General features: G+C 40.4%; 1 protein-coding gene across 3 annotated transcripts in view; it reads left to right on the plus strand.

Moving 5' to 3' along the window:
- The window catches only part of CRACD (capping protein inhibiting regulator of actin dynamics), a 293,849-nt gene that overhangs the window by 56,025 nt on the left and 224,963 nt on the right, over positions 1-12,861 (plus strand). The window lies entirely within an intron of this gene.

Below are 12,861 nucleotides of genomic sequence, written 5' to 3' on the forward strand. Positions count from 1 at the left end.
TGCTGAGTGCTGGGATTTCATATCTAAGCCACTGTGACTGGCCAGAATAGATTTTTTTTTTTTTTTTAGCACAGATATATATAACAGAGGGACCTCATATAAATTAAGGAATCAGGGAACACCACTTGCAACATATTTTTACAGCAGTGCTGTAATTGTTGGTTAGATTCCCAGGATAGCCCATAAGTGATCGTTTAACCTGTAGTGTAGCTGGAATTTCTCTTTAGAGTCAACTCATTTGTTTATATTGAAGGCCTGCTATGTTTCAGGGGCTGTGGGAAGGTGAAAGTGATTATTGTGCACTGGGCCTTGGAGGAGGTTTGGAGTTACTGTCTCTGAGGCTCTCATCTTTAAAATGGGCACACTACTACTAATAATTGAATAATCTGCTAAACCACCTGCTGCCATTGTCATGTGCTCTGTTACTTCTCCCTAGATTTTGTCACATTATGGGTTAAGTAGACTTTGGTGGGCTGGTCTGGGAAACTGATTTACATATGACATTGTTCTATGATAAACGCATTTCCTAGTTTGTGGGGGAGGGAATTTATACTCTTTTTGCTATAGCAGTTTATTAATGCAACCAATATTTATTGAATACCTTCTGTATGTCAGACAGTGTTCCAGGTGTTGGAAAGGGAGTAATGAAAGATACAGAAAAGGCTCTGCTGTCATGGAGCTTAAGTTTTACACTTTGAGAGGCTGACATGGGAGAATTGCAGGCCAGGCATTTGAGACTAGCCAAAGCAACATAGTAAGACCTTGTCTCTATAAAAAGAAAGAAAAAAGTTTAGTGGGCCACGGAGTTGGGGAAAATGGTCAATGAACAGTGAACAAATAAATGAACAAAATAGTTGAGTACTAAGTGTCAAGCGGAAAATAGAAGAGGACCTGTGGAGGAGGGTGACAGGTAGTGGTGGTGAGTGACTTTGTGCCAGGGAAGGCATCACCAAGGAGGAAACTTTTCAGCTGGCATACTCTCGACTCAAGGAAAGAAGGTGCATGGTGCTTCCAGAAATGTGCTTCTCTTTTCCACCAGCTCTGAGGCAGACGATTATCTATCAGTCTTGGGCCCTGAGGAATAGTCTCTTTGCTTATGGGAATCAGTGTGGTAGAGACCTGTGCTGTCCCAGTACCAGTGCTCATTAGCCACAAGTGCCTAGAGCATTAATGTGACTAGTCTAAATTGAAGTATTCTGTATGTGTAAATTTCAAAGATTTAGCATGGGAAAAATAATGTAAATTTTTTCAGAGTTTTATATTGATTGCACAATGAATTGATAGTATTTTAGGTACATTGGTTATATAAAATATATTATCCAAATAAATTTCACTGGCTTATTTTTATTTTATTTATTTTTTAACTTGTTGGTTTTTTTCAAACAGGGTCTCACTCTGTTGCCCGAGCTGGAGTGCAGTGGCGTGATCATACTTCACTGCAGCCTTGAACTCTTGGGCTTAGGTGATCCTCCCATTTTAGTCTTCCCAGTAGCTGGGACTGCAGGATGGTACCTCCACAGCTGGCTACTTTAAAAATTTTATTTTATGTAGGGTCAGAGTCTTGCTATGTTTCCCAGCCTCATCTCGAACTCCTACCTCAAGAGATCCTCCTGCCTTAGCCTCTCAAAGTGCTGGGATTATAGGCATGAGCCACCATGCTCAGCCTCTTTTTTACTTTAATGTGACTACTAGAAAATTTTTTACTTTACTTTAATGTGACTACTAAACATTACTTTACTTTAATGTGACTACTAGAAAATTAAAAACGACATTTGTTGCCCATACTATGTTTTTGTTGGACATCACTAAACATATGGATGAATTAGTGGGTGTACTTTGGAATCAGATTGATGTGGGTTTGAGTGCTAGGTCCACTACTTTCTGGAGCCTTTTCATAGTTTCGGTGCTTGTTTTTCTTTGACAGTTTATTTGATTCTCCTTAGTCCTTTTGTATCTATTAAATGGGACTCATAATACTACCTAGTAGGGTTGCTTTGAGGATTAAATCAGATTTGGTTGAGTGCCTTACTGTATTCTAGGCACTGAGGAGTCATGCTAGCCTATAATTCACAAACGTTAGTTTCCTTTCCCCACTTCCTGATGCAACATAAGTTCTGCCTCCTGTGGGTACTTGGGGATATGTCTGGAACTCAGAGAGCCAGGTTGAGAAATTGCACAGGTTCATGATATTGTATTCATTTGCATTTTTGCTTCCTTCTTTTCTCTTAAGGTTTTGGAGGTCTTTATTAGATGATGAATATAATTATTTCCATTTTACAAATAAAGAGATGTCATTATAGCCGAAGTGGCCCTGTAGAGCTCCCTGGGCACTTGGAACCTGGCCTTATGTTTCCTGCAGCCAGCTATCTTTCCTTCTTTAAAAGTCTGTCATCTTTCTCCACGAGGTAGGCGAGGCCTGCCACTGCAAGTCCTGAATAGGATTCTGATGACAGGTTCCATCTGAGATCTTCAGCACCAATGTGATGCCTTATCTTCTGAATGTTTTCAATTCTCTTGTTCTACAGAAGTGACAATATGAAGACCTTGCTTATGCTTCAAGAGATTAGGTAACCAGAGGCCCTTCTGGCCCAAGGCAATTTTAGATAGTGATTCATTGGAAGAAAACTCTGATACCTTTCATTTTGGCAGAAATGCAAAGACCTTTCCTTCTCAGGTGGTCTCTGGTTTTCTGTCAGTAATGTATGCACGAGGGCTGGCAGTTCCTGGGCCTCCAATTGGAATATAGTTTTGATACTTTGCTTGAATAAGGAAAATTTAAAGTGGTATCACTTGGCGGACTGCATTTGGCTCCTTGGTAGTAACTATAGAAGTCAGATGCATTGGATGGAAAGGTTCACTTAAATTTTAATTTAGGTTATATTGATTGAGTCCAATGTTAGAAAAAATGTTTCACTGTTTTATTAAATATCTGAGGGATTTAAAAATTGTATTTGAAGGAAAACTATTCAAGATGCGGTGAAAACTACATTGGTTTATATGTGTATTTTCTTGCAATAATTACTTGGTTCTTTAGAATGCTTGCTGTCTTAACAAGTTTATGTGCTTTCTTCCCTAACAAGTCAATATTTTAATGTTTATGATGTCTACTCCATTGGCTACTGTAATCTTTTAGTTGAAATTGTAAGCATAGGAAAAAATAAAATTTATAAAATGATTTTTATATATTTACTGTATAAACTATGTATTCCATAGTTTCACTCACTTTGTCGCCCTGACTGGAGTCCAGTGGCATGATCTCAGCTCACTGAAACCTCCATCTCCCAGGTTCAGGCAATTCTCTCACTTCAGCCTCCCAAGTAGCTGGGATTACAGGGCACGCCACCACACTCAGCTAATTTTTTTATTTTTAGTGGAAATGGGGTTTTGCCATGTTCGATAGGCTGGTCTTGAACTCCTGGCCCCAAGTGATCTGCCTGCCTTGGCCTCCCAAAGTAAGTGCTGGAATTTCATGTACATTCATTTTTATGTTTAACAGAATTATCTGACAAATCTTTTAAACTAACATTTCTGGTAATAAAGGCAAAGAAATGTTACTGATTCTAGTTTTTAAAAAACTGTAAAATAGTTTCAGATTTATGGATATATTGTCATCCATGCACTTCCTAGATTTAACAAGTATTAATTTTTGCAATATTTACTTCAGATATTTCATTTTAAGATATAGATTATTTAAAATGTATTTAAAATCTCTTTTGTATTCCTTAGCAATGCATTCACATCTCTTCCTCCCTACTGGTAAACACTATTTTAAGGTTATATCCTTTTCGTTCATTTCAGAACTACTTTACGCTGGGTGCAGTGGGTCATGCCTGTAATCCCAGCACTTTGGGAGGCTAGGGTAAGAGGATCGCTTGAGCCCAGGAGTTTGAGGCCAGCTGGAGCAACATAGTGAGACCTTGTCTCTACTAAAAATAAAAAAACTAGCCGGGCTTCCTGGCGCATGCCCATAGTCCCAGCTACTTGGGAGGCTGAGGTGGGAGACTTGCTGGAGTGCCAGTGGTTGAGGCTCTCCTGAGCTTACATTTTAATTGGGGAAGACAGATAAGAAACTCGAAATCAAGAGCATACCATTTATCAGTACTATCCGCATCACAGTGGAGAAGTATCAGTGATGGCGGTGGAGACGAATGGGGGAAAGGGAGTAGGGAATACCACAATTATAAACAGAGTTGCTAGGGAAGCCTCATTCAGAAGGTAACATCTGAGCCAAGCCTTGAAGAAATCGAGGTGGTAACATGTGGCTGATAGTGAACCAGGATGAGGACATGGTGTGCGGAAAGGCTCTGAGGTGGGCTCCGCCTTCCTTGTTCAAGAAGCAGGAAGACCATTGTGGCCAGGGTGGAGCAAGCTGGGGGAGAAGTAGTAGAAGATGAGGTAACCTGGTCCCTCATGCAAGGCCTTATGCAAACGCTGGCTTTTGCCTCAGAGAGATGGAAAGTCACTGGAGGATTCTGAGGAGTGATATAATCTGACTTATGAGGTCACTCTGATGTCTGTTGAGAGTGGCAGTGGGGTGTGGAGAGACCAGGTAGGAAGCTCTTGCTCGTCCAGCTGAGATAGGATAGTGTTAGTTGTGGAGCAGTGAGATGTGTTTTTTATATATTTCATATTTTCAAAGATACAAAACAACAGGATTTGATGATGGATTGGCTATGGGAGATGAGAGAGAAGAGGAGAGTTGAGAATGATGCCAGAGTTTTCTGTCTGAGCCTCTAGAAGGGTGGAGTTGTTTTGGTATATATTGAGGTGAGGACGATTGTAGAAGGAGCAAGTTTGGAGGGGAGGATCAGAGGTTGAGTTTTGGACATAGTAGGTATTTAAGAAGAGATGTAGAAGAGGCAGAGGACTCTATAAAAGCTGGAAGTTTGAGGGAGAGATGTGGGCTGGAAACATAACGTTGGAGAAGCATCTGCATGTAGTTGGTATCTAAAGCCATGAGACTGGATGAAGTTACCCAGAGAGCAAGAATCAATTGCAAAGAGGTTCAAGGACTAATCCCTGGAGCACTTCAGTGTTTACCGGTTTGGGATGTGAAGAGGACTCAGCCTAGACTGAACAAAAGCCTGTGAGGTAGTGATGATGAAGTTCTGGAGCCTAAAGAGGAAAGTGTTTCAAAAATAAAGGAAATGGGTTGGGTGCGGTGGCTCATACCTGTATTCACAGCATTTTGAGAGGCCGAGGCGGGTGGATTGCTTGAGCCCAGGAGTTTAAGACCAGCCTAGACAACATGGTGAAACCCTCTCTCTACCAAAAAATGCAAAAATTAGCTGCACATGGTGGAGTGCACCTGTAGTAGATCCAGCCTGGTCAACAGAGTGAGACTCTGTCTTAAAAAAAAAGAATAGAGGAAATGACCCTCTGTCTCAGATGCTGTTGGGAGGTCCAGTGTGATGAGGATTGAGAACTGACCACTGGATTTAGCGGCATGAAGGTCATTGGTGACATTGACAAGAGCAGATTGGTGGAACAGTGGTGGTGACAGATGGACTGGAATTAGCTTAAGGGATAATAGAAAAAGTTGGAGATAAGTAGAGACAACTTTTTTTTTTTTTTTTTTTTTTTTTTTTTTACTGTAATGTGGAACAGAGAAGTGGAGTAGAAGCTATAGAAGGGAAACAAGGGTCAAGAGTTATTCTTTAAAGATGGAAAACAGCAAGTTTATTTGCTCCAATATATGCTAGTGTTTGCTTAAGTGAAGTAAGGATGTAGAAGAATGGGGTAGAATTGCTGGCGGTCTGCCCTTGAATGAATAACAATGGATGAGGCCTAGTGCTCAAAGTTGGGAGGTTGGCCTTAGACAAGGAAACAGACATACCATCTATAGTAATAGGAGGGAAATCGGAATACTATCCTTGGGCCCAGCTACAGGCAGGTAAGTAGAGGCAGTGGTGAGAGTTTTGGCTCTATCATCAGCTAAGAGTGATGAGGAAGGAGGCCCTGTTGGAGGGTTGGAACAAGAGGGTGAGGTATGAAATAGTTTTCTGGGAAAGTGGAAGATGGATGATATGGAAGTGTGTTAGGATTGCCTGACTGCAGTGAGGGCTCTGCTGCTTTAAGTTACTGACCGTGAGTTGAAAATGGGACCTGTCAGTATAGTGAGTGTGTTTTTCTAGCCATGTTTAAAAGCACTTGTATAACTATGGAGGAGGTAAGGATTGAGTTTGGCTAGTTTTAGTGTTTAGACAGGTGAAGCAGATGGAATGAGAAGAGAGGCTAAGGAGGTGAAGGTGTGTGCAAGGACATGATTATGATGATAGATTATGGAACCAAGCTGGAGAAGAAATTTGAGGACGAGAAAATAGTGAATGACAGTGAAAGGAGATGGGTCAATAACTTGCAGGTCCAGTGGGATCAAGGAATTGTGCTGGAGAGATAGTAGGAGGGAAGAAAGGAAGGGATAGTCAGAGAACAGGGTGGAATAATGGCTGTCATTAATAATTTCAGAGAGGCAGCATTTTCATTTTTGATCTGGTTTTTAATTGGCAACTGTTTTAAAGAATTATCTCTTTGTCTGGTGTATTTCTTTCCTGCAGTTGTAAATATTCTGTAAATTAACACTTAAATTTTTCTAAAGGAACCCCAGAATAAAAAAACATTGGTATGTATTTTAGTTTTCCAAAAAAAAATTTTTAAATTATAAATGCTTTGCTTATAGGTTTGATTTCTGCTGTTCCTGTAAAATATTTTTCTAAGTGCTCTCTGGCAAATCCAGTGAACCTAGACTTTCCAGTTTGAAATTCTGGTGATTTAAGCACATTGACTTGACACATGTTTTACTGTAGACATCGAGGGGATGTCTACAGTAAAGTTACTTTGAAAATTAAAATCAAATTAGTTGGCACCTGAAGCATAGTGGGAAAAAAAGGAAGTACTTGAGGTTTTCTGGTACAGTAGAGTGATAGATTCTGGTATGGACAGTTTGAAAATTCTGCCTTGATTTTTTGTGTTCGCATATGTGAAATTTTGAAATATTTAAAAGGTTTTCATTTTCATATATGATAGAAAAACTTAATGTTAACTATACATTTGTACTACTTGGGTAAAAATGTAAATAAAAATTATGGTCTTGGGTAATTCTACAAAGTGTGATAAGTTTAAAAAAGCAAATTAATAACTGAAGGTTTTTCTGACCTACTCTTTAAGAGCAGTTTTAGTTGTCACAGATTTAAAGCATTATTCATTTTTAAAAATGGATATAATCACTACTTCTTCCACTTACTAATAACAAGAACTTAAATTGTCAACAGGATAATTCCCAGGGATTAACACCTTGTTTCCCAGGAGATCTCCACATTTAAATTGGTGCAGTCTATTCTTTATTCTTTTTTTTTTTTTTTTTTTTTGAGATGGAGTCTCACTCTTGTCACTCAGGCTGGAGTGCAATGGCACGATCTTGTCTCAGTGCAACCTCCGCCTCTCAGGTTCAAGCAATTCTCATGTTTCAACCTCCAGGTGTGCGCCACCATGCCCAGCTAATTTTGTATTTTTAGTAGAGATGGGGTTTCACCATACTGGGCAAGCTGATCTCAAACTCCTGACCTCAGGTAATCTCTCCACCTTGGCCTCCTAAAGTGCTGGGATTAGAGGTGTGAGCCATGGCGCCTGGCCCAGGATCTATCCTTTATGAAAGTAAACAGCATGAACTCTCTGCTGAATTCCTGTTAATCACATTAGAAACAGCATTTGTATAGATTCAGTGTCCATTATTTGAGGAACAGGTGACAGTTTAGATTTCACTTGAGGAATAGTTTTCACTCGAAAACTTTGTCTTTCGAGAGTATTATGGTACCTTTAGAGTCACGTGGAAGATTTTGGTAGGCTGGACTTGTATTTGTCTGCTAGTGACTACCTTATTCAAGTACAATTTTGTGGGGTCATGATCTGACATGAGTATTTGATTTTCTCTGTTTCCTTTGGCTCCTTTATTTTTTCAAATGAAATTGGACCTAATAAATACCTGCTATTTGCTTGATGAAGTGTTCACTTGCCTTTGTTGTAAGGTATGACCTGGCCAAAACCACAATTTCCTCAAGGTAAAAATAGACGTGTCTGTGGCTTAGAGGAAGAGTGCCCTCCAGCTGCTCACACTAGGGCATTTTAGGCTTTTGGCATATTGACTGGTCTGAAATGGCCAGTTTCCATGATTCCCAGTGTCCTTTGATGGTTTTGCCCTGAGACCTGGCTCCCATTCCCATGACTTACAGGCTCAAGAAAGGAGCCTCTGTGTGGGTTAGCAGACATTGAGACTTTCGTGGGCCAAGCCAACAGAGTTCAATTTGTCACTCACTGGGCTAAATTAAGTGAGCACTATGCTGGAAGTGGGATAGGCTGGCCAACTGTGCATCGCACAATGCTGCGTGTGTTGCTGTGGACTAACTCTGAAACTGTGACATGTCTCCATTAGCAGACACCATTGAAATTATATCCTGGGGAAATCATATGTGTGTCATTTTTGGCACCAGATGTTGGTCCTTGAAACCAGTTGTGTGTTGTTTTTCCAACCCAATTATTTCTAGAAAATGAATTATTTCCATTAAAATAAAGACAACTGGCTGGGCATGGAGGCACACGTCTGTAATCCTAGCACTTTGGGAGACCGAGGCGGGTGGATCATGAGGTCAGGAGTTTGAGACCACCCTGACTAACATGGTGAAACCCCATCTCTATTGAGAATACAAAAAAATTAGCTGGACATGGTGGTGGGTGTCTGTAATCCCAGCTATTTGAGTGGCTAAGGCAGAAGAATTGCTTAAACCCAGGAAGCAGAAGTTGCAGTGAGCTGAAATCATGCCACTGCACTGCAGCCTGGGTGACAGAGCAAGACTCCGTTTTTGGTGGGGGTGTGGGGGGAGACAACTATTTAATTTCAGCATCAGAAAGAATTAATCTTGCTTGAATAGTATATATAGCTAAATTTAATAAATTAATTCATTTTAAGCAGCTCTATATACTTATCGTGCCTACGTTAATTACAAAAAGGTTAACATTTTAGTGTCAAGAAGCAAATAGTTACAGAATTAGAATAACTTTACTATCTCTCTTCACAAACCTTCACAGACCTGTCAATTGAAAGATTTTTAAGGCTATTCTATTGTTAGGGACTGAAGCTTGGTCCCCATCAAATTTGGTGGGGACCACCAAATTTAACCACCAGTACCTTAGAATGTGGCCATATTTGGAGATAAGGTCTTTACAGAGGTAATTAAGTGAAAGTGGGATTATAAGGGTAGGCCCTAATCCAGTATGAGTGGTATCCTTGTAAGAAGAGGAAATTTGGCTGTAGCACACACAGAGAGGAGAAGATGACCTTCTGTAAGCCAAGGAGAGAGGCCTCAGAAGAAACCAGCTCTGCTGGCACCTTGGTCTTGGACTTCTGGCCTCCAGAAATCTGAAGAGAGTACATTTCTGTTGTTTAAGCCACCCAGTTTGTGGGAGTTGGTTAGGGCAGCCTGAACAAATGAATACATATCAAGTGTGAGCAAGATAATAAAAACAAGAGTTTAGAGGGAAGTAAATGCAAGTTTTAAAACCTCAACTTGGGTTCAACGTGATCTCAGTGGGGAAAACCGTGTCTTAGTCCCTCTGTCGCCAGTGCCAGACTCCCAGCTGAGATGGGGAGGCAGGTAGAGTAGGAAAGTGGAGTTTTCTATCTAGAAAAGACCTTAGGCATCATCTGTTGCAGTCTTCTTCTTTATAGAGAAGGCTCTTGCTTTCTAGTCCAAGTCAGGGTCCCTTGTATATATTTGTGTATCATTAAGCTCTGTTGTTTTGACAGAGTTGACGTAGAAAAACAACCTGATTTTCTCCCCTTCCTCCTGTCCTTGTTTTTGTTGTTGCTGTTACATTTTCCAGACACAAAGAACCTTAAAAAATAACATAATTAGCTGTGTATCCCCCACCTACTTTAAGCTATTAAAATACTATAAATTGAGTTAAGCCCTTTCCCTGGTCATATTTCCCTCCCTTCCCCTAGAGGTGACTGCTGTGTTGAAGTTGGCACTTAGAATCCATGTATATCTTTGTACTTTTATTAAAAATGAATATGTTGGCCAGGTGCAGTAGCTCATGCCTATAATCCCTACACTTTGGGAGGCTGAGGCAGGTGGATCATCTGAGGTCAGGAGTTCTTGACCAGCCTGGTCAACATGGTGAAATCCCGTCTTACTAAAAACACAAAAATTAGCTGGGTATGTTGGTGGGCGTCTGTAATCCCAGCTACTTGGGAGTAGTGGGATTCTCCTGAGGCAGGAGAATCACTTGAATCTGGGAGGCAGAGGTTGCAGTGAGCTAAGATTGTGCCTCTGTACATCAGCCTGAGTGACAGAGTGAGACTCTGTCTTAAAAAAAAAAAAAAAAAAAGTGTTACTAAACAATGCATTATATGATTTTGCGTATATTAAACATTTTTCTAAAGGATGTGTCACATATATCCTTCTCAGCTTGTTTTTATTCCACTCAGGTTTGTTTAGGGATTTGTCCTTGTTGCTAAATATATTGTACCATTTCATTCATTTCAACAGCTATATAGTTTTTCATTTTATGAATATACAACATTTCTTTAATCTCTTGCTGATATTTAGGCTGTTTCTAGCTTATTCTTACTAAAAATGATGGTACTGTGAATATTCTTATGTATGTTTCCTTGTGTATATGTGTTATTTAGGACGTCCATTTGTGGGTGGAATTGCTAAGCTGGAACGTGTACATTTTCGGTCTTTACGGATACTGCCAAATTGTTCTGCTGCAAAGTGGTTCTACCCATTTACACTCCCACTTAATAGTATGAGTTCCTGGTGTTCTGTATATCCTTGCCAGCAATGATTTTTTGCCAATCTTAATGCATTTACATTTTTCTATGAGTGAATATCAGCATCTCTTTTCATATTTATTAGCCACTTGGGTTTATTAAAGTGTGTCTTTTTTTCCCTTCTAATCAGAGCCAGCAGGGACGAGTGGTCCTAACATTCACCTTTTCATTTTACAAATGAGGAAATGGGGTTAGAGAAATGTATGACAAGATCAGTGTTCCCGAGCAGATAAAAGCCCAGGAGACTTGACTCCCAATCCTCTAGTCTTCCTGTTATACCAAATAGTCAAATCATCCATTTGAACGGATTACCTTTTTGGTGCAGTTAAGAATAGGATCCAGGCCTAGACTGACAGACCAGAAGAGTTTAACTAGAGAGTGTGTGCCAGTTACATATGTGATCTTGTATTTTGAACTTTCTGAAAACCCAAATCATCACCTCCTTGTTTAAAACCCTTCTCGATTTCCCATCGCTCACTGGTAAGTGAAAGCTGCTTAACATCGTTTACTGGATTTGACCCCTCCGTTCTCTTCAGACTCTGCTGATCCCTCTCCGCCAACCACACTGGCTTTTTGGGCTTCATAATTGCAGAGCTCATTTTTCAACAGGCACTGACATTCTCTCTGCCTGCAGCTCTCCCTCTGTCTCATTCTTGAGTGCTGAGCTCCAGCTGTCACTTTCTCGGTGAAGCCTTTCTGGACTCCCCTACTTTGTGCTTACAAAGCCTTAGCACTCATCACAGTTGCAAGTTTATGTAATGTACAATTATTTATTAGAGTCTGTCTTCTGTACTAACCCTTGAGTCTGAGTAAGTCAGAAACTGAGTCTGTTTTTGCTTACCGTCCTATCCCTCGCTTTTAATAATATAACAAATATTTCTGGAATAAGTGAATGAATAAATGGTCAGAGTTTTTCAAAAGCCCATTTTATATAATTCCTTGGGGGTGAAAGGGTCTCTATCCACGAGGACGTGCCCATTTCTTTCTCAGCCTAGACGTACACATTTTCTTTAGGAAAAGAACAATACTGCATGGACTATATTGAAGATTTATATTCATTGCTCAAAGATCTGGCAAAGGGATAGGTAGGAGAGGAGCAAATAAAAAAGAGGGCTGGGTGTGGTGGCTCATGTCTGTAATGCCAGCACTTTGGGAGGCTGAGGTGGGTGGATCATGAGGTCAGGAGTTCAAGACCAGCCTGGCTAAGATGGTGAAACCCCATCTCTACTAAAAATACAAAAAAAAAAAAAAAAAAAAAAAGCCAGGCGTGGTGGCATGAGCCTTTATCTCAGCTACTTGGGAGGCTGAGGCAGAGAATTGCTTGAACCCGGGAGGCGGAGGTTGCAGTGAGCTGAGATCACACCACTGTACTCCAGCCTAGGTGACAGAGTGTGACTCCATCTCAAAAATAAAGAAAAGAAAAAAAAGAGAGGGCTGGGCACAGCGGCTTGTGCCTGTAATCACAGCACTTTGGGAGGGCAGTGCAGGAGGATCACTTGAGCCCAGGAGTTTGAGACCAGCCTGAGCAAAACAGGTTGTTATTAACTTAAAGGGGAAAACCTCTGAACAGATCTTAGCTGGGTCTTTTCCTCTAAGATTTTGGTTTGAATCATTCAAAATGAGGGTACAATGTAAGAATAAGAAGCAGTTTTTGTTCCCTCCCTCAAGTGATTACTTTTACTTGCATAAGACAAATGTGTGTTCTATCTATGACTAATCATTTTGTTACATTAGTCCATAAAGAATAAGGGAATTGGCAGAGTTCAAACAGTGAGATTCTGTGTCTTTTGTAATTCCAGTGTTACCTAGAATGGAAGAAAGAGGAGACATCTTTACCTTTTTGTGTGTGCAAGCTGTGATTCTTAAAACACCAAATAGCCACAATTCATTGATGTTATTCTTTTTTTTTTTTGAGATGGGAGTTTTGCTCCTATTGCCCAAGCTCACTGCAACCTTCGCCTCCTAGGTTCAAGCAATTCTCCTGCTTTAGCCTTCCAAGTATCTGGGATTACAGGCATGTGCCACCGTGCCTG

The sequence above is a fragment of the Saimiri boliviensis genome, chromosome 3 (genome assembly GCF_048565385.1).
Source record: "Saimiri boliviensis isolate mSaiBol1 chromosome 3, mSaiBol1.pri, whole genome shotgun sequence".
NCBI classification, from domain to species: domain Eukaryota; kingdom Metazoa; phylum Chordata; class Mammalia; order Primates; family Cebidae; genus Saimiri; species Saimiri boliviensis.